General features: G+C 35.8%; 1 protein-coding gene across 3 annotated transcripts in view; it reads right to left on the bottom strand.

The window, feature by feature from the left end:
- HDAC3 (histone deacetylase 3) overlaps positions 1-27,914 on the bottom strand; it is a 187,950-nt gene that overhangs the window by 53,884 nt on the left and 106,152 nt on the right. The window lies entirely within an intron of this gene.

Here is a 27,914-nt window from a genome sequence, read left to right as displayed (position 1 = left end):
TCAATCTTGGATATTAAGTCTATGGACATCCACATCATATCTATTCTTGACCATGCCTGTTTGAATAAAATGTGTATTGTTTTTCCTTTAAATTTCTTTTCCTCCAAGCATCCTGTAAATTTAATTCGTCTACCATTGTATAAAATGTTTTCAGGAGTGTTTTTCTTGGTTTTTTATTCACTTTTATAGATTTATAATCTAACTCATTATCAACAATCGCATTAAAATCTCCAATTATGCAAATATCTTCATATTCATATTCTAATGTTTTTCGGTGTAATTTTGTATAAAATTCTTTTTTTCATTTGGAGCATATATACCCACAAGTAATATTTTTAATAGTTTTATTACAATTTCTACCATTAATATTCTTCCTTTCTCATCCTCATATATGTTTGGATTGTATTGTCTGTTTGATGTAAAATGCTACTCCTCTTTTGCTTTGACCAGCCAAAGTTGTATACAATGTCCCTAATTTTATTTGCTCCAAAAGTTTTTTATGTTGCTTTCTAATATGCACTTCTTGTAAGCATATAATTTCTAATTTTAGCTTCTCTAATTTATTGAATATTTTCCTTCTCTTTATTGCCAAGTTTAATCCATTTATATTCAAAGATATTTTTTTTCTTCCATTTCTTATTTGTTTTGTCGATCTAGTCGTTCTTATCTCCCTTTGTTCTTTAACTTCTTTCGCCCTTGCTCCTTTTCTTAACGCTCTCTCTTCTTGTTCTTTCGTTGTCTCTCTTGGCTGTTCTTTCTTCTCCGCCTGTTGTTCATCCCCTTTTTCTTCCCTCAACCTTCCTTCCTCTTGGACATCTGTGTTGTTTATAAAATAACTCTGCTTTTTCTACTGAGTCTAATCTGTATCTTTGTTATTGCCAGTTGACCAATATTTCTTCTGGAATCAACCATCTAAAATTTATTCTTTATCAAACATTTCATGAGGAATTGATATTCTTTTCTCAGATCGCTCACTCTTCTTGGAATTTGTTTCAGTCCCACTACTTCTCTCCCTTTGTGCTTTATCGTTGTTTCTCATCAATTGCAATATCTCTATTCTCAGTGTCTTCTTGGTGAATCTGACATGAATTTCTCTAGGTAGATTATGTCTCTCTCTTTTTTTTTTATTTTTATTATAACATAGTGATACATTCAATACATTTTTGGTTCATTGGTGCAATTATATACATATATACATCTACATGCATTATTACTTGTCTTTTATTTGATATTGTTTCTTAAAGATAAATTTAATTTCAAAACACTTAAAGATAATAGTGCTCAAATCTCTAAGACTAAATGTAATACTGTTCATATGGATTTTGTTGATTAATTAATACTTAATCTCTGTACTCTATTTCCTTCTTTACCGTTTTACCCATTTCTAATACATTTGGATATATTATAGCCTCCACGGTGGAAAGCCATCTCGGAATTTTCCTATAGTGCTTCTGTCTCATCTCTCCCCATATTTGTATCAAGATCTCCCTTATTTTATGCCTATGGAAATAAGTTTTCATCTTCTTCCCAGTATCCCAGAGATATGCATGCCAACCCTTCTGGAGATCATGCCCTTCTAAAGTTAACAGTTTTTTATTTCTCAGGGTTGCCCAATCTTTCAGCCAACTAGGTTTGCAGCTTTTTGATATAACTCCCATTTAGGTAATCCGAAACCCCCTCTTTCCTTCTTGTCCTGTAAATTCCTAATTGCTATTCTTGGTTTCTTTCCCTCCCAAATAAATTTTCTGATGATGCTATTGAGCTCCAAAAAATTTTTTTTATCTAATTTAACAGGGACTGTTTGGAATAGATACAATAACTTGGGTAATATGCTCGTTTTTATTGCCACAATTCTACCTAATAATGATATCTGTAGTCTTCCCCACTTTTCTAGATCCTGTTTAATATTTCTAATCAATGGTAAATAATTATCCTCTCTGAGGGCCAAGCACCTTGATGAAATCCACACCCCCAGGTATTTTGCCTTCTTGGCGGTTTGGATCTCCATTGATTCTTCCAGTGCTTTTTTTCTTACCTCCGTCATATTTTTTTGTTAATAATTTAGTTTTGGATTTATTTAATTTAAGGCCTGCTACCTCTCCGTAATTGCTCAATTCTTCCAAAATTTTAGTGCCTGATTCTAATGGTTCTTCCATAATTAATACCACATCATCTGCGAATGCCTGTGTCTTATATATCTCTTTTCTGATTGTTAAACCCTTTATTTCATTATTATTCCTAATCTTTCTCAAAAGTATTTCTAGTGCTAAAATAAATAAAAGTGGGGATAGAGGGCACCCTTGTCGGACCCCTTTTCTAATTTGAAAAGCCTTAGTTAATTATCCATTCAGTAATATGTTAGCCTTTTGTTTTTGATAGATTGTGGATATCGTATTGACAAAAGTTGATCCGAATTCCATTTGGATAATTTGTTGTTTCATAAATTGCCAATTAAGATTGTCGAATGCCTTTTGGGCGTCGACAAAGACCAATGCCATTTATTTGTTCGGGTGTTCCTCACAGTATTCCAATATGTCTATTATCATCCTTGTATTATTCCTGATTTGCCTCCCAGGGAGGAATCCATTTTGATCACTGTGTATTAATTTATTCAAAATTATTTTTAGCCTTCCTGCTAAGATGCCCATATAAATTTTGTAGTGCGTATTCAGGAAGGAGATTGGTCTATAATTTTTAATTAATTTTGGATCTTCTCCTTCTTTTTGGAGTAGAGTAATATACGCCTCTCTCCATGATGCTGGAATTTTGGATTCTGTTAGGGCCTCATTATAAATTTCTAACAGCTTTGGTAATAAAATTTCCTCCAAATCCGAATTTTTATAGAATTCCCCTGGAAGTCCATCTGGGCCTGGGGATTTGTTCTTTTTAAGTTTTGATATTACCGTCCTTAATTCTGTCATTGTTATTTCTTTATTAAGTATTTCTTTATCCTCTTCCCCAATCTTCGGGAGACTTTCTTTTGACAAGTATTGGACCACCTTTTCATTGGGAATTTGTTCTTCCGCATACAGAGCCGCATAATACTCTCGGGCAATCTCCAATTTATCTTCCTGTTTATTTTTAAGATGGCCTTCCAGATCTTCCAATTGATGAATTATGCCTTTCTCTTTTTCTTTTTTTAACCTGTAGGACAGCCACCTGCCCGGTTTGTTTGCATTTTCAAAATATTGTTTGGTTTGTTTCATTTTGTACGCCAATTCCTCTTGATCGATAATATTTAATTTGTGCCGTATAACCATCCAATTTTCTTTAACAACCTTATTATCTGGTTTTTGTTGTAGTTCCCTCTCAGCTTTCCCTAATTCTTTTTTTTTATTGCAAAAGTTTTACAATTACATTTTCACCCCTTTCCCCCCCCACCACCCACCCCAAACTTCCCAACCTCCCTAACCCTCCCTAACCCTCCCCTCCCCCCAGACTTCCACACAATATACTCATATCAAGTAAAAAAAACCCCTTAGTATAAAACTTGTATAAAACTTGAACCCCTCCCTCCCCCTTATAATTTTTCTTTTTATCTTCATTACATTAAAATATTTCTAATACATTTTCAAATAAAAGCTATTTGATACTTCCTAGTTTGATATTTGTTCTGAACATATTCTATCCACTTTTTCCATTCCCATTCATAAGTCTCTTGTGAACAATCTTTTAAGTATGCTGAAATCTTCGCCATCTCTGCAAAACTGGCCATCTTCAAAGTCCATTCCTCAATAGTGGGCAAAGCTTCGTTTTTCCAGTATTTACCTATCAACAATCTTGCTGCTGTTATCATATACAATATCAATTTTGTTTCACCCAATGTAAAACCTTTAACTATACCCAATAAAAACAATTGTGGAGAGAATTGAATTTTTTTCTTCAAAACATTCTGCATGACCCACCAAATTTTTATCCAAAAAGCCTTAACTTTCCTACAGGTCCACCAAACATGATAATATGTAGCATCCAAGCATTCACATCTCCAACATTTTGGCTGAACATTAGGGTACATACATGACAACTTTTTGGGGTCTAAATGCCATCTATAAAACATTTTATAGAAATTTTCCCTCAAATTCTGCGACTGTGTAAATTTAACGTTCTGAACCCAAATTTTTTCCCATGTTTCCAACATCACTGGTTCTTCAAAATTTTGTGCCCACTTAATCATACAATCTTTAACTAATTCGGTTTCTGAATCCCTTTCTAACAAAACATTATAGAGCCTTTTAATATGCATTGGACCTTTCTCTTTTATATGTCTAACCAATTCTTCCTCATGCAACATAATACCAGTCGACTTTGTTGTCATAAAATAAGTAGGCATGCCATCCAAATTCAAGATCAAAACTTTCTACATTCAATATTCCAGTCTTTTTCCTTCCAAACCAATCACTTGTTAGAGTCAAAGCTGCTACATCATAATATAGCTGTAGGTTTGGAAGTTTAAGACCTCCCCTTTCTGGAACATCTTGCATAATTTTCAATTTCACTCTCGGCTTTTTCTCGTTCCAGACAAACTTATTCACTCCAGTTTGCCACACTTTCAATTGTTTATCACTTTTAAGCACCGGAATCATTTGAAACAAAAAAAGAAATCTTGGCAAAATGTTCATCTTAACTGCTGCTATTCTTCCAAGTAGAGACAGTTGCAGTTTTTTCCAAGTCTCCATATCTTTCTGCACCTCTTGCCACAACACCTCATAATTATTTTGAAAAATTTCGTATTTGATTCTGCAACCTGGACTCCTAGATATTTTACCCTTGGTACAACCTCAAAACCTGCCCTCCTTTCAAGCTCGTGTTTACGATCTTGTATCATGTTTTTAACTATCATCTTAGTCTTTTTATGATTCAGTCTAAAACCTGAAACTTTACCATAGTCTTGTATAATGTCCTTCATCAGGATTATTGATTCCATTGGCTGTGTTAGGGTAACGACTAGATCGTCTGCAAATGCCTTTATTCTGTAATCCTCTTGCCTTATCATTATACCTTTCAAGATATTAGAGTCCCGTATTGTATTTAACAAGACTTCTAATGTTAAAATAAATAAAAGTGGGGACAGCGGACATCCCTGTCTTGTTCCTTTTTCAATTTTAAACCCTGTTGTCAAACTTCCGTTAATAATAATCTGTGCCTTTTGCTCTTGATAAATTGCTGAAATCGCCTGTATAAATTGATCCCCAAAATTCATCTTTTTTAAAGTCTTTAGTAGAAAATTCCAATCCACTCTCTCAAAGGCCTTCTCTGCATCCAAGAAAACCAGCACTGCAGGGATCTGCTTATTCTTCTCAAGATATTCCAATAGATCTATTACTTGCCTTACATTGTCCTTCATGTATCTACCCTCGATAAATCCCGCTTGATCATCATGAATCACCTTTTGAATTACTGGCATCAACCTGTTGGCTAATACTTTCGCATAAATTTTATAGTCAGTATTCAGAAGAGATATTGGTCTATAATTCTCCAGTTTTTTAGGACCGGCTTGCTCTTTTGGTATCAAAGATATGTAAGCTGTTGTCCATGATGGGGGTATTTTACCCCCTTGTTGAATATTACAAAATAGATCTCTAAGTTGTTCCACCATTTCGACTTGCAAAGTTTTATAATAGACTGCAGTCAAGCCATCCGTACCAGGAGCTTTAGCTGTTTTTAATTGTTTAATTGCTACTATTATCTCCTCCTCTGTTATAGGATAATTCATTCTTTCCTTTTGTTGGTCAGTAATTTTTTGTAACTCTTTTATCATCTAGGTATTTTTCTATAAGTCCATTCTGCACATCCTCTTTAGCATATAATTTAGTGTAATAATCCACAAAAGCTTCTTTAATTAATTTTTGTTGAAAAATTTCTTTCCCTCCAATATCAATACTATCAATAGTCCGTATACTCTGTTTTTTCCTCAATGTATAGGCCAACCATCTGCCCGGTTTATTAGCGTTACAAAATGTATTATGCTTCGCATATTGTAAGTTTGTTGCAATTTGTTCCGCCATAAGCATTTGAAATTGGTCTTTCAGAAGCTTTATAGCACCACATATTCTTTCATCTGTTGGATTTTTAATAAGTAACTGTTCTTTATTCTTTATTTCTGCTTCCAATTCAGATCTTTTCTTTTGTCGAATCAGTCTATGTTTAGAGTTCATATAGATAAGCACCCCTCTCATATAAGCTTTGCTTGCATCCCACACAATTTCTATTGGGGTGCCTTTATTCAAGTTTATTTCAAAAAATTCTTTCAAGTGCTTTTTAAGTTCTGTTATATTTTTTTCATATCTGAACAAGTTCTCATTTAATCTCCAAGAGCGTCTCTCAGTCTTGCCTATCTCAATTTCTATCCATACTGGGCTATGGTCAGTCAAAGTTCTTGGAAAAATCTTTGTTCTTTTTGTCTTAATGAGTAAATCATCTGACAACAAAATGAAATCAATCCTAGAGAAGGATCTATGTCTGTCTGAAAAGAAAGTATAGTCCAATTCTTTTGGATTGTGTATTCTCCAAATATCTTTTAATTCCAAATCTTCTTTCATATCAAAAAAGGTCTGTGGTAACCTGATCCTAGACTTCGCCAAGCTCTTTTTATCTAATTTGGAGTCAATTACTCCATTCCATTCTCCCATGATTAAAATAGATCTATAGTCCCATTGCAGTATTTTAGTATGTAACTTTTTGTAGAAGTGATCCTGTTGCTGATTGGGAGCATAAATTCCAATCAGAAGAATTTGGCCGTTAGTTGTAAATAATTCAATTGCTACAAACCTACCATCTTCATCTGCTTCTATAACTTTAGCCGAAAATTTTTTATTTACATAAATAACCACACCATTCTTTTTTTGCAAAGTTGAAGATATAAAATGCATTCCTAATTTGGAGTTTATCAAATATTTTTGATCTTGAACTGTAATATGCGTTTCTTGTAGACAAATTATATCATTATTAAATTGTTTCAAGTATGCAAATAATTTCTTCCTTTTCTGTGCTGAATTCAACCCATTCACATTCCAAGATAAACACTTAATCGTCATCTTTATCTTTCTGGAGCAAAGAGCAGAATAACCGAATGTCTTCCGGAATCTTCAGTCTTGCTCCCCCCATGTCTCCAGTCTCTTGTGTAGTACTCTTAACTCCCTTTTTATCTTGTCATTCCTGTTGTTGCTTTTCTTTAAGTTGCTTAGATTTTGCTCGAGTTATACGCTGATCCTTAACTTCAATCATCCGAGCCGGGTCCAAAATTGGAGAAGATTCCAGCAAAGGCTCATCCAAAAAACCTCCTTCAGCGCCCTGCATTTCCTCTGGTTCCTGCTTAGACTGTTCTTGCAGATCTTGTTGAAGTTGCTTCTTATCACTCTCCTTAATCTCCAAAACTGTGGATGTACGTGGAGATGGTGTTCTTTCTTTAAGAATAGTAGTGTAAAAATGCTCCGCCTTCTCCACAGTGTTCAAGCGATGTCTTTCTCCCTTGTATCTCAAAATTATACCAGTTGGGGCATCCCACCGAAATGGTATCTGTTGGTTTTGCAATTCTTTAACAAGAAAACCAAAGTCCTTTCTGGTTTTCAACATTTTAGGTGGTAACTCTTTATAGACTCCAATTTGTGAGCCCCCCACTTGTACAGAAGTATGAAAGGATTTTTGCAGGATGTCATTCCTTATTGCTCTATCTGTAAAATATATGACCACATCTCTAGGCAATTGTCTTTGTCTGGCCACCCAAGAATTCACTCTGTAAATTTTATCTATTTTGTAAAAAACCACATCAGGATTAATTTTTAAAATCACAGCCAAAGCCTCAGAGCAGACCTGTCTCAAATCCTGTCTGTCATCTTCTCGAATTCCTCGAAGCCGTATAGCGAATTCCATTGCCCTGAATGGCATCATAACAATTTCGTTCTCGACTCTCTGCATTTTATCATCAACATCAGAAATTTTATAATCATTATCTTTCATCTTAACATTGACTTCTGATTTAAGTTCTTCCACTTTAGAATCAACTTTGATAATAAATTCTGCCAGGCCAGACGCAACTTCTGATATTTTTTTGGTCACCTTATTTTGATTCTGTTTCACCATATCTTTAACTTCATTAATTTCCTGCATAATTTCCTGTTGAGACTTTTGAAGTTTGTCATCTATTTCCTGTTGGGATTTTTGAAATTTATCATCCAAAATTTTAGAAGTAAATTCTTTTAAATCTCCCACATCAAAATCTTTTTTCTGAGTCTGTAGCTGTTGAGCAGGGGGAAGCTGCATTTCATGTTTATGTGTGGGGGATCCCCCCCCGTTGTCTTCCCTTCCTGCTTCTTTGAAGCCATCCTGCCACGTAGGCTAGTTTTTCTGAAGAGGGAAGTTCCTTTTCCTTTCCCACCTCCACAGAGACTTCTAAAAAAGTCCCCCAGATTTAGTCAAATAAGAACTGAAGTAAAGCAAAGTCAAGTATTTAAGTATTAAAAAGGGAGAAATTTTTCACTTGTTTCTCTTATTACAAACGAGGCAACTTTGTAGCAACTTGGAGACTTTGTAACAAAGCAAGATGACTTCACCAATCCACACTCGCTGGCTCGTTAACTCTAAGGCTGAGCGCCATATTTTTTCAAATCACTTTCACTCATTCGCATTTTTCTCAGGTTAAAGAGTCAACAAAGCGCTAATTCTTGCGTTTCCGAGTTTCAGGGTTCAAGTAGATTTTCGCTGCTTATTAAGGTTGGTTCCTTTCGCTTTAATGTTTCCTGCAGCCGGCTTGTTCTGCAAGAGCAGAATCGTCCCACGCCGCCCGGAGTTTCAGCAGGTTGAGAGGGAGCCGCGCCTGTTCCCTCCCCAGAAACAATTCCCTGGGGGGTTACAGGGGCTCGACCTGTGCCCTGCGATCTCTTCTTCAGCAATCCTGAGGATTTTGAAGTTTTCGAGCCGCTTCTGGGTCGCGAAGCGGCTCTACAGGCGGCGGGGCTGGCGGAGCTTCAAAAGGCACCGCCGTCGCCGAAAACAAGGAAACCGGAAGTCCCTAATTCTTCTATCAGTGCCTTCTGCCTCTCTCTTCTTTTCTTATTCCTATGTGCACTATACGATATTGCTAGTCCTCTTATGTACGTTTTCATTGTATCCCATATGATACCTCGAGATGTTACTTCCTTTTCATTTACTTCAAAAAATAGATTTAATTCTTTTTTTACTTTCTCAACATTTTGCTTGTCCTTTAGAAATTGATTATTTAATCTCCATCTTGTATTTCTTTTCTTGTGCATACCTTCCCATTTAACCTCTAATGTATTATGATCTGCCCAAATGTTGGGCATAATTTCTGTTGACTTAATAGCTAACCCTATATCTCTGCTTACCCACATCATATCAATCCTGGACCAAGATTTTTTAGGATTAGAATAATATGTATACTCCTCTTATGTGGGTGCAGAACCCGCCAAATATCCACTAGATTGAGTTCTTCTACCATATCAAAAAATGGTTTTGGTAAATTTTTCCTCTTTTTCTTTTTACCTTTGGTCCCCTTATAGTCTCTATTCGAATCTATTACCCCATTAAAATCCCCAATTATGCAAATCTTGCTCTTATCCATCATGCTTAATCTCTCTCCTAATTTTTTATAAAAGTCTCCTAAGTTTTCATTCGGAGCATAAATTGCTGTTAATAAAATTAGATAATTGCCTCTTTTAACTTCCACCATTAATATCCTTCCCTTTGGGTCTGCATATTTTAGTTCGGCTTTCATTTCCTTCTTGATGTACAATGCTACTCCCCTCTTCTTTTTGTCAGCTAGAGATGCATAAAGATTCCCCAATTTCTTATATTCCAAATATTTTTGATTTTCCTTTTTAATATGAACCTCTTGAAGACACACTATATCCATATTTTGTTTAGGTAATTTTGTTAAAAAAAAAATTTCTCTTTTTGTTATCATTCAGGCCATTTACGTTAATCAATATCAATTTCCAATCATCCATCTCTTAATTCTTGTATACTATCCTAATACTTCTTGACGCGTGTAACTCTTTGTGGTCTTCAGTCTTTCTTTGTCTCTTTACTATCCTTATCTTCCTCCTCCTTTTCCTTCGATGTCTCTTCTTTCTCTCTTTTCTACTGGGTTGCTTCTTCTTCAGATGTTATCGCCTCTAACTCTTCTTTACTCCTTTGATCCTCTTCAGACGCTCATAATTGATCCAAGAACTCTTGAGCTGCTACTAAGCTATCTATCTTAACTTTATTCCCTTGCCACGTGATCCACATGCTTTCTGGTAAAATCCACCTAAAGAGGATATTCCTTTTGTTTAATTGAGTAGCCAAAAACCTATAATCTCTCATCTCCCTTACCCTCATTGGAATTTGTTTCAATATAATCACCTCCTTTCCCTTGTACATGACTGGTTCATCTCTTGCCATACTATAGAAGATATCCTTTACCTTCTTCCTTGCGAATCTTATATGCACCTCCCTTGGCAATTTATTTCTTTGTGCATAATTTGTCTGGACCCTATATGCCTCATCAATTTCCTTTATAATATCCAATTTATCTTGTTGCAACATCTCAGCATCACGTATCTTGTGTGCATTCTGTATATCTTGTTGATTCCACTTAATATCCCTTCCTTACTTTCTTCCATTGCTTCTGCTAGTATCTCTGCAATTTTCTCTGCTAGATTTTCTCCCTTTTCTTCTTCAATGTTTTGAAATCTTAAATAAAAATCAGCTTTATCCATTTCCAGGGTTATATTGTTTTTTCCTGATTTTTATCAGTAATTGTAAGTCTATAGTCCATCTCTTCAACTTTTTTCTCTGTTGCTTCTGCTTTTTCTTCCATTTGCTGCAATTGTTGTTCATTTTTCCCTATCATTTCTTTAACTTCTATCAATTCTCCTTCCATTTTTTCCATATTTCCTTCCATTTTTTCCATTCTCCCATCTATCTTGTCTTAAGATATATAGTCTGTAGCATAGTTTTAAATTCTGTGTTGACTTTCTGTTGCTGTGATGCAATTTCTGTTGTCTTTTGCCCTGTAGTACCAAGTGTTGTTGATATTAATGGTGATGATAGATGTTGTGTTGTTTTCTTCATCTTTTTTTTTCAAATCTTACTACCCAATTTTATAATCCAAATACTCGATTTCTTTAAACTCAAAATGCCCAATCAGACTCTTCAGATTCTTGATACCCTAATTCACATAGATTTGATCCATAAACCATATAAAAAGCCAAGAACAATCAAACAGCCCAAAAGGGCAAAAAATAGAAAGAAAAAAGAAAGAAAAAGGAAAGAAAGAAAGAAAGAGAAAAGATAAAACCAGATCAGCACAAAAATAAAAACTCACTAGTCCAAAACCCAGGTGTTTGCCCAAAATATCCAACCAAGAAATAAAAAGATGAAAAAAAGTATATCTCCCCCCCAAATTAAAAAATTGAAAAAACAAAAACCCTGCCAATGAACTCTTTTTAAGTCCAGAAAAAGGAAATTTCTACAAAAAAAAAAAAAAAAAAAAAGGAAAAGGAAAAGGCACAAAAAGAGAAAAACCAGAAAGAAAAAACAATATTCCAAAATACCACTATTCCAAAATCTTCCAAAATTTATAACTCCATCAAACGAAAGGAAAAAACAAACGACTTTCTTTTTTTCTTCTATATCTTCCCCCTTCTGTTACGAAGTCACAAGACTACTTCTTATCAAAATCTTCTTGCCAATTTCCAAAACATCCCAAGGCCACTCCACTCTCATCTTTTTCTTTGTCCAATATATCTCTTTAATTTCCTCTGCAATCCAAAATAGTCTTAAAAAAGAAAAAAAAATAACAATTTCCTTTCTTCTTTCAGCTTTAAACCCCCACCTTCAAAACTCCAAACTCAAATTTTCAAATTACAGTTCTTCAGCCAAAAATGCTTCTTCTGCTTTCAATTTGTTAAATTACTTCTTCAGCTTTTGTTAATTAGCTTTTATTAATGGCTTCCACTTCTTCACCGCTATTCCGGAGGTGGGGAGGTAGCCTTTTTCCACTCCCTCCCCACTTCTCTTTGCCAATTTTCTCAAGTAAAATAGTTTTAAAAGTTCAGGAGTTAAATATATAAAGGAATCTTGTTTCCAAGACCACAGTTTCTCACCCAGATGATCACCTTGTTCTTTTTTCCTTCTCTTCTTGCATATGGCCGCCCAGCTTTTGACAGCTCCTAATGATTGTCTTCCCTTGCTACTGGGTCAGAGGTTGATGCAGACACTTCAAGGAACTTGCAACTTCTCTGTTCGTGCCTGCCTATGCCTCCATTCTTCACTGTCCCTACAGGACAGCTATGATCCCTGGGGATCCCCTAAAGCAGCTGAGATATCGGCATTTCCCAGGAGCCCCAGAATTTGCCGTACTGCTGCTGCCGCTGGCCACACCCCCTTGAGAAATATTATAAGAAATTATATCAACAAGAACATATACTGGAAGAAAAGACAGAACAATATTTGATAAAAGCAATGACCCCTAAAATACCAGAACAATTTAAAAAAGCGTTAGAAGAAAGAATATCAGTGATGGAATTGATGGAGGGAATTAAAAGCAGAAGAATGGAAAACCCCCGGGACCAGATGGGCTACCAGAAGAAGTATATAAAAAGTTGCAAGATGTACTAAGTAATATATTGTTACAAGTATTTAATGATTTATTAATAGAAGCCAAGGCATTGAACTCATGGATGGAGGCATATATAACTCTTATACCAAAAGAAGAAACAGATTTACAAGAAATAAAGAATTATAGACCAATTTCACTATTAAATGCAGATTATAAAATATTTGCATCAATTATGGTGGAAAGATTGAAGAGGCTGTTAAATGAATTTATACACCCAGACCAAAATTGTTTTTTGCCTAAAAGACAAATTAGAGATAATATAAGAATTATTTTGGATACATTGGAATATTATGAGGCACATCCAGAGAAACAAATGGCATTGTTATTTTTAGACGCGCACAAAGTATTTGATAACGTGAATTGGCAATTTATGATTTTACAATTACAAAAGATGGACTTTGGGGACAGATTTATCAATATAAATAAGTAATTCAAGGCCCCATCCACTTGGGGAATCACACTCTGGACTTGATTTTTGTCTCTGATCAGTGGCTGAATGATCTAAGAATAGGGGATATAGACATCAAGCCCTTGTCATGGTCTGATCATTCTCTCCTTCACATGGACTTTCAAGTCACTTCCACCCACCGCAGGGAGACGGAACCAACCAAATGGTTCCGTCCCAGGTGCCTGATGGACCCCGAAAGGTTCTTGATGGAGCTTGGGCCATTTCCTGAGACTCTGGCTCACGACTCGACTGAGGACCTGGTGGTCGCCTGGGAGAGGGCGGCTACTGGGGCCTTGGACCGCGTCGTGCCTTTGCGGCCTCTGACCCGATGCCGATCTCGTCTAGCTCCTTGGTTTTCCGAGGAGCTGAGAGAGATGAAGCGTCGGAAAAGACGCCTGGAGAGCGATTGGAGGACAAGCCGATCTGAATCTGACCGAACACAGGTGAGATCTTATATTAAGACCTACCTAGTGGCGATAAGAGTGGCGAAGTCTAGCTACTTCTCCGCTCTTATTGCATCTGCAGAGAACCGCCCAGCTGTGCTGTTTAGGGTGACCTGCTCCCTACTTCAGGTGGGGGTACGGGAAGATCCCTTAAGGGGTCGAGCTGAGGATTTTGTACAATTCCTGCATGATAAAGTCGCTCAGATTCGGGAAGGCCTGGACTCCGATTGGGTAGATCCAGGGGAGGAGACGGGGGCAGGTCTTGAGAGCGTTATCTGGGAAGAGTTTGACTCTGTGGCTCCTGAGGACGTGGACAGGATTCTGGGCAAGCTTAATGCTGCCACATGTTTATTGGACCCCTGTCCCTCCTGGTTGGTACTGGCCTCCCGGGAGGTTACACAAGGCTGGCTCCAGGGGATTATAAATGCTTCTCTGAGTGAGGGTGTCTTTCCCGCCGCCTTGAAAGAGGCGGTTGTGAAGCCCCTCCTCAAGAAGCCTTCCCTGGACCCGGCTATATTATCAAATTATTGTCCAGTCTCCAATCTTCGCTTTGTTGCGAAGGTTGTTGAGAGTGTGGTGGCGCGACAACTACCCCGATACCTGGATGAAGTTGTCTATCTGGATCCGTTCCAGTCGGGCTTCAGTTCACGATACAGCACAGAAATGGCATTGGTCGCATTGGTGGATGATCTCTGGAGGGCTTGGGACAGAGGTTGCTCCTCTATCCTGGTCCTTTTAGATCTCTCAGCGGCTTTTGATACCATCGACCATGGTATCTTACTGTACCGGCTGGAGGGGTTAGGAATAGGGGGCACTGTGCTTCGGTGGTTTTCCTCCTTCCTCTCTGACCGTTCGCAGTTTGTGTTGGCAGGGGGGCAGAGGTCGACCTCGAGGCACCTTATTTGTGGGGTGCCGCAAGGGTCAGTCCTCTCACCCCTTCTGTTCAACATTTATGTAAAACCGCTAGGCGAGATCATCCGTGGTTTTGGGGTGAGTGTTCACCAGTATGCTGATGACACACAGCTATACATCTCTACCCCAGACCACCCCAATGATGCCCTTGCCGTGATGTCCCGTTGCCTGGAGGCCGTGCGGATCTGGATGGGGAGAAACAAGCTCAGACTCAACCCCTCCAAGACCGAGTGGCTGTGGCTTCCGGCGTCCCGGTGTAGTCAGCTGGTACCATCACTGACAATAGGGGATGAGATCTTGCTCCCCACAGAGAGGGCCCGCAACTTGGGTGTCCTCCTGGATTCACAGTTATCTTTAGAAGATCATTTGACGGCCGTGGCCAGGGGTGCCTTTTATCAGGTTCGCCTGATCCACCAGTTGCGTCCCTTTCTGGATCGGGACGCCTTGCACACGGTCACTCATGCCCTAGTTACTTCCCGTATGGACTACTGTAATGCTCTCTACATGGGGCTCCCCTTGAAAAGCACCCGGAGGCTCCAACTGGTCCAGAACGTAGCCGCACGGGTGATTATGTGCGCAGCTCGTTATGCCCATGTAACACCTCTCCTACGCGAGCTGCATTGGCTCCTGGTGGTCTTCCGGGTGCGATTCAAGGTGTTAGTTATCACCTTTAAAGCGCTCCATGGCTTAGGACCTGGGTACCTACGAGACCGTCTTTTGCCACCAATAGCCTCCCACCGACCAGTTCGTTCTCACAGGGAGGGACTACTCAGGGTACCGTCAGTCAAATTATGTCGACTGGCGACTCCCAGGGGGAGGGCCTTCTCTGTGGGGGCTCCAACCCTTTGGAATGAACTGCCCCCGGAGATACGGAATATCCCTGATCTCCGTGCTTTCCGCCGTGCCCTCAAGACCCTGATGTTCCAACAGGCAGGGCTAAACATACAAACATGTGAATGATTTTTTAAATGTTATCTAATTCTGGGTTTTATTTAATTGACCAAACTAAGTAATAATTTTAATTAGCAATTTTATGATGTTTGTGTGTCTATATTTTTCTTGACTGTACACCGCCTTGAGTCCTACGGGAAAAAGGCGGTATAGAAATATAATAAATAAATAAATAAAATAAATAAATAAATATGGTTAAGACTATATATAAAGATCAATCAGCTAAAATAATAATAAATGGTGAAATGACAGAGAAAGTAGATATAAGAAAAGGAACTAGACAAGGATGTCCATTATCTCCTCTATTATTTATTCTGACCCTAGAAATTTTAAACAGGAAAATAAGACAAGATAGAGAAATAAAAGGGATGAGAATTAAAAAAGACAAGTATAAGCTACAAGCATTTGCGGATGATTTAATATTCATTATGGAAGAACCAATAGAAACAGGTCCAAAGTTAATTGAGCAAATAGAGGAATATGGAAAAGTAACTGAATTAAAAATAAATAAAGATAAAACAAAAATTATAGTTAAAAATATGAGAGAAGAACAAAAGAAGCAACTAATGGAGAAATTAGATATTCAAATAGTGAAATATTTGGGTATCCAATTAACCTCAAGATGTATTACAGTGAAGGAAGATAACTATTATAAACTAAGAAACCAAATTGAAACAGATTTGGAAAAATGGAAAAATTTACAATTATCTTTAATGGGGAGAATAGCATTAATCAAAATGAATGTATTGCCAAGATTGTTGTTTTTCTTTCAAACAATTCTGATAAAATCGGAGAAAAAATACTTTGAAAATTTGAATAAAATGATGTGGAAGTATATGGCAAGGGAAAAAAGCGAGAATTAACCTTAAATTGCTTCAAGATTCCAGAATTAGAGGAGGATTTGGTCTACCAAATTGGGAATTGAATCACCAAGCAGCGATGTTAACTTGGATTAAAGAATGGATTTTATTGAGGAATACAAGACTATTGACTTTGGAAGGACATGATTTACAACTAGGTTGGCATACTTTCTTATGGTATGGAAAAAATAGGATACATGGATACTTCCAAATATTGTTTAAGGAATGGTTTGTTGGTAGTATGGGAAAGAATAAAAGAAAAACATTATATGGAAATATCAATGTGTCTTTCAACAATAGAAGCGTTGACACATCCAAATATGATTAACACGGACAAGATTGTAAGATATAAAGACATTTTAACAGAGAAGGGAGAATTAAAACAGAAACAAGACTTAGAAAAACAAGGGATTGAGATTGACTGGTATATACGGCTGCAGATACAATCAAGATATCATAAAGACTAGAAACAATATGGTTTTAATCAGAGTTGGATCAGAATTGGATCAGAGTGGGAATCAGAGTTGGATCAGATAATGACTGGAAAGGATGAAAAAATGATTAAAAGACTATAATTATTTGTTGCAAATTAAATTGGAAGAGGTAAAAGAGACAATGGTAACATGGGCAAAATTTTTTGGATATGCAATAGAATTAGAGAAATGACAACAACTATGGGAAAGGAATTATAAATTGACAATGGCAACTGCATATAAAGAAAATCTATATAAAATGTTTTACTTTCTTTCTGCCACCAGATTAGCAAAGATGTTTAAGGATAAATCAGCCAAATGTTGGAAATGTTTGCATTTGCCAGGATCATAGTATCATATGTGGTGGTCATGTTTAGAAGCAAAAAATTATTGGTCTAGAACAGTGGTCCCCAACCTTTTTATCGCCGCGGCCCGCTGAGCGCGCGCAGGGGTGGGGCCGCGGCCCGCTGAGCGCGCGCAGGGGTGGGGCCGCGGCCCGCTGAGCGCGCGCAGGGGTGGGGCCGCGGCCCGCTGAGCGCGCGCAGGGGTGGGGCCACGGCCCAGGAGCCTTTGCGCAGGCCCATTGCGCACGGCCCAGGAGCCTGAGCCTTTGCGCAGGCCCATTGCGCACGGCCCAGGAGCCTTTGTGCTGAAGCGTTCCTGTCCCCCGGCCGCTGCGCGGCCCGGTGCCAGGTACTTCACGGCCCGGCACCGGTCCGCGGACCGGGGGTTGGGGACCACTGGTCTAGAATACAGAAATGGTTGGAAGAAATATTACATAAATCTATAGAATTAAAACCAGAGTTTATATATGGTTAGAAAAGAAATATGAAGATAAGAGGATAGATAAATGATTTAGATAATAGAAAGTTAAACGAGGGAGAGGATAAAAAAGAAATAGAAACCCAGATGACACCAGAGTAAATGAAAAGGGGGGATGGGAGGAAGGAAAAGAAAGATTATAAGAATAAATGTACAATTATGATGACAATACTGATAGAATAAATCTGAAAAGAAACTGAAATAAAGTATATATGATTAGAATACAGGAGTTCCTCGGATATCAAACAAGGAAAATATTCCACAGCAAAGAAGATAGAAAGGAGAGAGGAGTAGAGGGTAGGAAGAGGAGAGGGAGTGAAAGAAATGGAAGAAAGGGAAAAGGAGAGGAAGGAAGGGTAGGAAACAGGAGTAAGAGAGAAGGGGAAAAAGAGGAGAGGAGTGGGGAAAAGGAAGAGGAAGTAGGATGAGGTAGGAGAGGAGAAAGTAGGAGAGGAGGGAGGGAAGGGAGAGAAAGGAGACGAAGGAGGTTTGTTGCGAAAGGAGGGAAGAAAGAGTAGAAGAGCAACTCTTCAATGTAATTAAAATGCCTTATTTTAATGCTTTCTTTAAGGAAAATATGTATATGTATGATTAATTATGTATAAGAAAATGTACATTTATATTATGGGTATAAGAAATAAAACTGAAAAAACTTTAAAAAAAAAAACAACTTCTTCAGTTTCAACCACAATAATACATGGGCAAACAATTGATACAAACTCAAGGTAAACTGCTTCAAAGTCGATTGCAGAAAATATGACTTCAGCAACAGAGTGGTCAACGCCTGGAATGCTCTACCCAACTCTGTTGTTACAGCCTCAAACCCTTACAGCTTCAATCTCAGTCTACTGTGGACCTCACCCCATTCTTAAGAGATCCGTAAAGGGGGCGTGCATAAGCACACCAGTGTGCCTACCGTCCCTGTCTTCCTTTGTTCATGTTTATACCTATACTTTTTATGTTATACATGTTTGACAAACAAATAAAATAAAATAAATAATTATCAAGATTTTCCCAGGTATTGATGTCAAACTGATTGGTCTATAATTTCCTGGTTCCATTTTTTTCTCTCTTCTGAAAATTGGAACCACATCAGCTCTTTTCCAGTTTTCTGGTTGTTCCTCCATGTTCCAGAAGCTCTGAAAAATTTTGATCAGTAGTTCTGAGATTACATCTGCCAGTGACTTCAAAACCCTGAGATGTAAACCATCTGGTCCTGATGCTTTGAACTAATCTAAAGTGGATAGGTATTCTCTTACTAATTTTTTGCTATTTTTACCTGCATTCCTGTTCTGTCTCCCATGGTTTTGCTTTTGATAGGCTGGACCATTTTTTCCTTTTGCATAAAAAGAAGGAATTAAGCAGTTCCATTTTCTCTATGCTGCCTGTCACCATCTTACAATCTTACCCCATTAATGGACTGATCATTTCCTTGACTTTCTTATTATATCAAAAGAAGTGTAGGTGACCCTCTGGTTGTCTCTTCTAGATAACAAAGATGGCAGCTGGGCACATCAGGAACCTGTCTAATCTCCTTCTTGCTGCAGGGTTTGTCTCCCAGTTGATATCAGTGTAGTTAAAGTCTCCCATTACTACAACGCTGTGCTCCTATATACCTTCATTAACTGATCAGCAAAAAGTTCATCTATTTCTTCTGCTTAGTTGGGCAGATTATAATATAAACCTAAGCAATATCATTTATTTTTCCTCTAATATTCATCCAAATGCATTCAAGAAGGCTTTCATCCTTGGTACTTATGTATTTCTGTAGAGGTATAGTGATTACTTACATATAGTGCAACTCCTCTTCCTCTTTCACTTTCTTTTGAACAATTTATATCCTTCTAGCAGTATGTTCCAATCATGGGTTCCATCCACCAAGTTTCAGTAATAGCAACAATATCGTACCTATCCTTATCTACTGGGACTTCAAGTTCTCCCTGTTTGTTCCTAGTACTTTGAGCATTAGTGTATAGGCACCTGAGCCCTTTATGGCTGACCCTGCATTTGCTTCCTATGTCTTCTGTTTTATATGTAATTTTCCTGTCCTTCCTCATTGTCTTATTTGTTGTCTTGGGATTTATGTTTGTGGTCTAGTCTTAAAGATTGGTCACACTTCCCTTCCATCTTTACTTTAATGCCCTTTGGATAAGACGGGCCAATTATTTTCCAAACACATTCTTCCAGGCCTTGTGAAGTGTACTCTATCTCCTACCAGAAGTCCTTTTTGTAGGCAATGTACACCATGGTCCAGAAATCCAAAGTTCTTTCAACAGCACCATCCCTTTTAAAATCCTCTGTTCTCTCATTGGATTTAATAGGTATTATAGAAAATAAGATTACCTATGCCCCAATTGTTTTGCTTTCCTGCCTAGTTGCTTGAAATCTTTAGATATTTTTTTTCTAGGCTCTTGGTTTTATCATTCATCCCAAACTGAAAGAGTAGAAATGGATAGTATTCAGTGGGCTTGATTACTTTGGTGAGCCTCTCTGACATATCTTTTTTCCCCCCAATTTTTTTTTAATTTTTATAAACAAACCAAGATTCAAAACATAATCAATCCATCAGTGTATCATCTGAGTACATCTTTTGTGTCTTCTCCCTACTCCTCAATCATTTCTCATAACTTGATATTTGTCATTTCCTTTGTTATAACATTTCTCCCACCTTTATTTACACTATTTATATCTTTTGTCCAGCCAATAGTAAAATTGTTCCCAAATCTGATAATATTCCGGTTCTTCTCTTTCTTTAAGTATCAAAGTCAGTCTATTCATTTCTGCACAATCCAATATTTTCTTAATTATTTCTTCCTCCATAGGAATTTTCTCTGCTTTCCATCTTTGCACAAATGCTATCCTTGCTGCAGTTAACACATGTACAATCAAGTATATATTTTCCTTACTAAATTTCTCTGGTAAGATACCCAATAGGAACAGTTCAGGTTTTAAATCTATATGTTGTTGTATCATTTATTCTAACCATGTTTTAATTTTCATCCAATACTTTCTTGCTTCTGGACATGTCCAACACATATGATAATACGATTCAGGAATCTGATGGCATTCCCAACATTTTGCAAATTTGTCTTTAAATATTTTTGCCAATTTTTCGGGTGGCATGTGCCATCTATAAAATATTTTAGATTAATTCTCCTTATATGCTGTGGAAATTGTTAGTTTATAATTCCTTTCCTATAGCTGTTGCCATTTATCTAACTCAACTGAATAACCAATTTTTTTTGCCCATTCTATCATTGTTTCTTTTACCTGTTTCTTCTGCTAATTCCATACTAAGTAAATAATTATATATATTTTAATTATGTGTTCATCTGTTCCTGAGTATCTTATCCAGTTCTGTCATTTCTACATAAAAACCATATAATTTAGCATCTTTTTCATATCTTGTTTGAATTTGCATATGTGTATACCAATCCAACTCAATCCCTTGTTCTTCTATTTCTTGTTTCCCTTTCAATTCCTCCTTGTCTGTTAAGATACCTTTATATCTAAGAATATTTCTAATATTATTAATATTTGGATGTATTAATGCTTCCTTTGATGATAATCATGCTGGTATTTTCAAATAATATTTATCTCTAATCTTCTCCCACACTAATAATAATGCATTTCTTACATAATGTCTTTGAAAATAAGTGTGCATCTTGCTTCTACCATACCACAAAAAGGCATGCCATTCCAGTTTTATTTATTTATTTATTTATTTATTTATTTATTTATTTATTTATTATTTATTTATTTATTTATTTATTTATTTATTTATTTATTTATTGGTTCGATTTATATGCCGCCCTTCTCCAGAGACTCAGGGCGGCTTACAATGCGTTAAACAATAGCCTTCATACTTTTTTGTATATACCTGCTTAGTAGGGCTTTCGCCCCCCCCCCCGGTGTTCTTTTTTATATAAAGTCATTTTATTGCCCCCACAATCCGGGTCCTCATTTTACCTACCTCGAAAGGATGGAAGGCTGAGTCAACCTTGAGCCTGGTGAGATTCGAACTTGCAGTAATTGCAGGCAGCTGGTGTTACTTAACAGTACTTTAATCTGCTGCACCACCAAGGCGCAGTTGTAAATCATGTCCTTCCAAAGTTAATAATCTTGTATTTCTTAATCCAATCCATTCTCTCATCCATGTCAACACTGCTGCCTCGTAATATAGCTCCCAATTCGGTAATCCAAATCCTCCTCGTAATCTCACATCTTGTAAAAGTTTTATGTTTATTCTCGCTTTTTTCTCTTGCCATATAAATTTCTTTACTATTTTATTGAGATGTTCAAAATATGTCTTTTCCACTTTTATCGGTATTGTCTGAAATAGAAACAATAGTCTCGGTAATATATTCATCTTTATTGTCGCAATCTTTCCCATCAATGATAGCTGTAAATTTTTCCATTTTTCCAAATCTTCCTCAATTTGTTTTTTCAATTTATAATAGTTATCTTGATTGTTACACATCTTGAGGTTAAATATATTCCTAAATATTTTACTTTGATCACAATTTGAATATTTAATTCCTCTTTTCTGTTTTTCAGTGATATTCTTAACCAATATCTTTGTTTTTTTTTATTTTTATTTTTAAACCTGCTACATCTCCATACTCTTCTATTTGTTCTAGTAATTTGGGACCTGTTGTTTGAGGCTCCTCCAGAATAAAAACTAAATCATCTGCAAAGGCTTGTAATTTATATTCTTCTTTCTTGATTTTCATTCCTTTTATTTCTTCATTTCTTCTTGTATTTCTATTCAACACTTCTAATGTTAATACAAATAACAATGGAGATAATGGACATCCTTGCCTTGTTCCTTTCATTATATTAACTTTTTCTGTCATCTCTCTGTTCATAATTATTTTTGCTAATTGCTTGTTATAAATTGTTTTTATCATATTTAAAAATCTCTCTCCAAAGTCCATATCATAAATTGCCAATTCACATTATCAAATGCTTTCTGTGCATCTAAAAACATCATCGCCATTTGTTTTTTTGAATGTACCTCATAATATTCCAGAGTATTCAAGATTATCCTCATATTGTCTCTAATTTGTCACTTAAGTAAAAATCCATTTTGGTCCATATGAATAAATTCATTTTACAACCATTTTAATCTACTCGCCATAATTGAAGCAAAAAATTTATAATCCACATTCAACAATGAGATCGGTCTATAATTTTTGACTTGCTGTAAATCTGTATCTTCTTTAGGTATAAGTGTAACATATACCTCCATCCATGAGTCTGGTATCTTTGCCTTCACTAAAAGTTCATTAAATAATTCCAACATTATATTGCTTAACACATCTTGAAATACTTTATATAGTTCTGCTGGTAACCCATCCGGACTCGGTGTTTTTCCCATTTCTTTGCTTTTTAATCGCTTCTATCAATTCCATTATTGATATTCTTTCTTCTAGAGCTTCCTTATATTGTTCAGGTATTTTAGGTAAGTCAGAATTCTCTAAAAATTGTTTTATTTTTCCATCCAGTATCATCTCTTGCTTATATAAACTTTCATAATAATTTTGCATTATTTTTTTATTTTCTTCATTTCTATAACATATATTTCCTTTTTCATCTTGTAATTGATTAATTTCTTCTCTTTTTCTTTTTTCATTTAGTATGCCAACCATCTACCTGGCTTATTTGCATTCTCAAAAAAGTTCTGTTTGGCTGACCTTAATTTGTATGCCAAAAATTCTTGTTCAATTAGATTTATTTCATTTTTTTTAAAATTCCATTTGCTTTTTAGCTTTATCATTTTGTGGATTTTTTTGTAATTCTTTCTCAAATCTTTTGTATTCCTCTTCCAATTTTTTCTGTTTGTCTTTTCTTTTTATTCTTTTTCCCCAAATATGTAATTGCCAAGCCTCTAATATATGCTTTCATTGTATCCCATACATTCTGAAGTGAAGTATCTTCCTTTTTATTTATTTTAAAGAAAAGCTCGAGTTCTTTTTCCATAAATTGTTGAAATTGTTTTTCATTTAAGATTGCTTGATTCAAAGTCCATCTATACTTTTTCTTTTGACCTTTCCATGTTATTGTAATTGGATTATGGTCCACCCAAAGATTTGAGTCAATATTTATTTCTTGTAAATTGTCTAATAAATCTGTTGACATCCATATCATACCTATCCTGAACCATGACAAATGTCTATTTGAATAAAAAGTGTACTGTTTTTCTTTCAAGTGTCTGTTTCTCCATAGATCTTGAATACTTAATTCCTCTATCATTGTGAAGAAAGTCTTCTGGTTTTTCTGGGTTTCTTATTCATTTTTGTTGTTTTATAGTCCAAATCAACATCAATTACTGCATTAAAGTCACCCATTATGCATATATTTTCATATTCCAATTCTGATATTTTTCTGTGTAATTGACCATAAAATTCCTCCTGTTTCTCATTTGGTGAGTATAACACTATACTAAAAGTATTTGTTTAAAGTTCATTCTTACTTCCACAATTAGGATCCTCCCTTCTTCATCTACAAATATTGACTTAGGCTCTAATTTTTCTTTTATATGTAATGCTACTCCTCTTTTACTTTGTTGTAACAATGAAGTGAATAAAACTCCTAATTTTGGATATTCTAATAATTTTATATGTTGTTTTCTAATATGTACTTCTTGCAAACATATAATATCCATCTTTAGTTTGTTCAATTTGTTTAAAGTTCTATTCCTTTTTAGCGCTGAATTCAATCTATTTATGTTTATTGATATTGCTTTTATTTCTTCTTCCATATTTTACTTATTACTAACTTTTGATCTTGTCGCTCTTGTCTCTCTTTGATCTTTTGCTTCTTTTGCTCTTGTTCCTTCTCTCATTGCTCTTTCTTCCTGATCTTTTGTCCTTTTTTCTTTCTCTTTTACACTTCCCTCTTGGTCTCTGGTTTCTCTTGCTTCTCCTGCTTTTCCTTCTTCTAATGATCCCCAAAATTGTTCATAAAATGCTGTTGCTTTTTCAATGGAATCTAATCTGTGTTTTTGCTCTTGCCATGTCACCAATATTCCTTCTGGTATTAACCACCTAAAACTCACTCCTTTTGTGATTAGAAGTCTTGTGAAATGATATTCTTTCCTCAGATATCTAACTCTTCTAGGTATTTGTCTCAGCACCACTATTTCTTTGTCTTTATATTTCAAAGCAGTGTTTCTGGTTATTTGTAATATCTCTGTTTTTATCGCTTTCTTTGTAAATCTTACAAAACTCTCGGTAGTTTATTTCTCATTGCATATCTTGTGTGTACTCTAAAAACCTTATCCATCTCATTTAATATCTTTTCCTTGGATTGTTCCATCACTTCTGCCAACATCTCTGCCATCACCTCTGGCAGATTTTCCCTTTTCTCTTCCTCTATATTTTGAAATCGTAAATAAAAATCAGATCGATCCATTTTGAGAGAAATGATTGTTCGCTCTTGATTTTTGTCTACTGATGTTAATTTTTCCTCTAATTCTTCCACTTTCTTTTCTGTCAAGTCTGCTTTTTCCTCTACTTTTTGAATTCTTTCTTTGTTTTTCCCAATCATCTCTTTTACTTCTTTTAAATCTTCTTTTAAGTCATCATGGAGCGATTGTATAAGGTTTCTTAAATCCATCGTTTCTGATGATTTTAGTTTCTGTCATAGAAGGATTTGCTGCTGAGTGCAGATGTGCTGTAAATTTCTTCACCCTTTAGCTTTGTAGACCCCCAATTTGTAATCCACTTATGGTATTAATTTGTAATCCAAATATCCAATTTAATCCGATGAGTAAATTAGAAAAATAAAAATAAAATAGAAAAAGTATTGAAAGCCAAATTACTAAAAAAAGAACAAATCCAATTAGTCTCCAAAAGATACAAAAATATCCAATAATACTATCCAGCCAAAAAAACAAAAAACAGAACAAAACAAAACCAAAACAAAAGGAAAAGCCAGGAACAATTTTTTTTTTTCGAAAGATACAGAAGAAAAAATTGTTTTTTTAAACTCCTATCCTCCTCCAGGCTCTTCTTGCCTTAATCCAAATTTTAAACGAACCACAAGTATCCTTTTTCACTCCTTAAAAAAAGGGGGGAAAAACCATACAAAGATGAAGGAAGAATCTCCAAAACAGCAACTCCAAAACAAAGTACTTCAAAAAGCTCACACAGGCAAATAAAAAAAAAAAGATAAAAAAGTAAAAACAAATTCAGCACTCCCATCTCTTCACTCCTTTCTCATACGAGTTTCTCTCTTCAACAGCTGTTTTCTTATCAGCACAGCCAGCATTGTCAAGGTAAAAATAGGCTTGTAACTAATTCAAAGTTGGTTTTTTTTATAGTTTTTTCTTTCTTGCCACTAGATGGCATTGCAGTATAACAAAACTATACGGTTCCACGCTTCAATTCTTTCAATCCATTTCCATTTAAATTAAAATCATTTGTAATAATTCTCTCTGTCTCAAACTAATCAGTCAATTTTCTCACTCTTCTTAATTTCAAATCCAGTCTTCCAAATCAATTCTCAGCCAAATTTTCAGTTCATGTAATCCATACAAAAAAAGAAAGAAAAACTTTTCCCCTTTTAAGCTTTCACTTTCTTTGCCGCTTCAATACCGGAAATGGAGAGCTGATACACAACCGCTCTCCCTCCTCACTTTAGCCACTTCCACTCTATATATATTGATTTCAAGTGGGTATGAAAAGGAAACTTTTATCGATAAAGCCAGGTTCTCACCTAGATGATGCACTTTCTCTTTAAAAAAAAAAGTTTTATTGGTTCCCCCCTCCCACACACACATTTACCCACATCTTTTTTGAACAGAGCATTGTCCATATCTTATTTTATACAATTAATCAAATTCAAATACATTTTACTTCAATTACAGTTTTTGCCAAAATCTTTTTTCCCTTTTTTTTTATCATGTCTCAATATTTCTATGCTTGCTTACATAAACAACATCTTCATTTGCCCTTAAATTCTAATTATGGCTATTTATTCATATTTGTTCTCTTTTATTCTTTAAACAATTCATTCTTTATCTTAATATCTTTATACTTGTTCAGGATTGCCTTTCTTTCATCTTTTTTATTGTACAGCAACTTTTCTCCTCAAACCTCTCTCTTTTCTTTCCTTACTTTCTCTTCCCCTCCTCTTCTTCTCCTCCCTACTTCCCCTTCCTTTCTCCTTCACCTCCTCTCTTCCTCCCTCTCTTACCCTCACTCCTACGCTAATTTCCCTTCCCTTCCTTCCTCCCTTCTCTTCCTTCCCTCTCTCTTCTCTTTCCTTCATCCCTCTCTGTTGCTGTATTCATTTTCAATTTTATATTTTCCACTATGGAGTTCAGACAACCCCGATCTTTCTTTCATTTATCAAGTATATTTCTCGAAATTTCCCCTCATCTTTTTAATTATCAGCAGTATATTTCATCTTATTCCATTTTTTCTTTTAAACCTTTACTCAAACAATCTTCCAACATACAATTTCTACAACTAGCGTCCTTCTCTTTATTGACAAATTAACATTTTCACTGACTCTTAACCATTTTCTCTTAGTCTTTCCACAGTTCTCTTTCTTGATGTTTTCGTCTTTCTCCCATTTCTTTACCTTCTTCTTTTTCCTTTTCTTATCTCTCCCCTTCAGCCTTTTTCCTTTAATTTTAACTCTATTGCTTTTCATTCTCAATCTTTCCCCATTTATTTCTCTTCTCTTCATATTTGAGATGTATTTTCCCTTATCCATTTTTATTCTATCACTGTTGAACCCAGTGTAATCATCTTTATCTTTTTTTCAATTATTTCCTTTTCAATATTATCTCGTCTCTCTTGCTTCTCATTCATCTTTTCTGTTCTTTTTTTTTGCCATCTAACCAATCTTCTGCTTCTTTATTTCCCTTAAATACCTCCCTTATTTTTTGAAACATCTCCCTTAGTGTCTCATATTCATCCTCCCAATTCTCCATATTTTCAATTTTAAAAGGCTAGGATTTTTAAGCTTGTTCTTTTCATTTACATATACTTCAGGTTTCAAAGTCCATAGTCTCTTTAAAAAAAAAAGTCCACTTCAAATATTTACTTGAGCCAGCACAGTTTAGTCTTTGTCTCTTTAACCTTGCTTCAGCTGCACAAATATGCACTCCCACGCCTCTCTCTCACGTTCTTTCTGCCGACAAATGTCTTTCTCCAAATCACTAGTCTTCTGGCAACAAAATCTCCATTTTATAATCCACAAGAACGCTTACTTTCTGTTTTCCAAATTAAATCCTTTATTGTTTAAAAAAATGTTTTTCTGTCTCCTTTTTCCTAGTCTTATTCTTATTTTTTCCAAATCCAATTATAAATCCAGGTGGAAGATTCCTTTTAGGGCTTTAGGTTTGATTTTAAATTTCCTTTTTTCTCTCTC

The sequence above is a fragment of the Pituophis catenifer genome, unplaced genomic scaffold (genome assembly GCF_029215685.1).
Source record: "Pituophis catenifer annectens isolate HBS135680 unplaced genomic scaffold, rPitCat1.0.hap2 SCAF_3, whole genome shotgun sequence".
NCBI lineage: Eukaryota > Metazoa > Chordata > Lepidosauria > Squamata > Colubridae > Pituophis > Pituophis catenifer.
The sequence above is the reverse complement of the archived record's forward strand: the minus strand, read 5'-3'. Positions and strand labels throughout refer to the sequence as shown.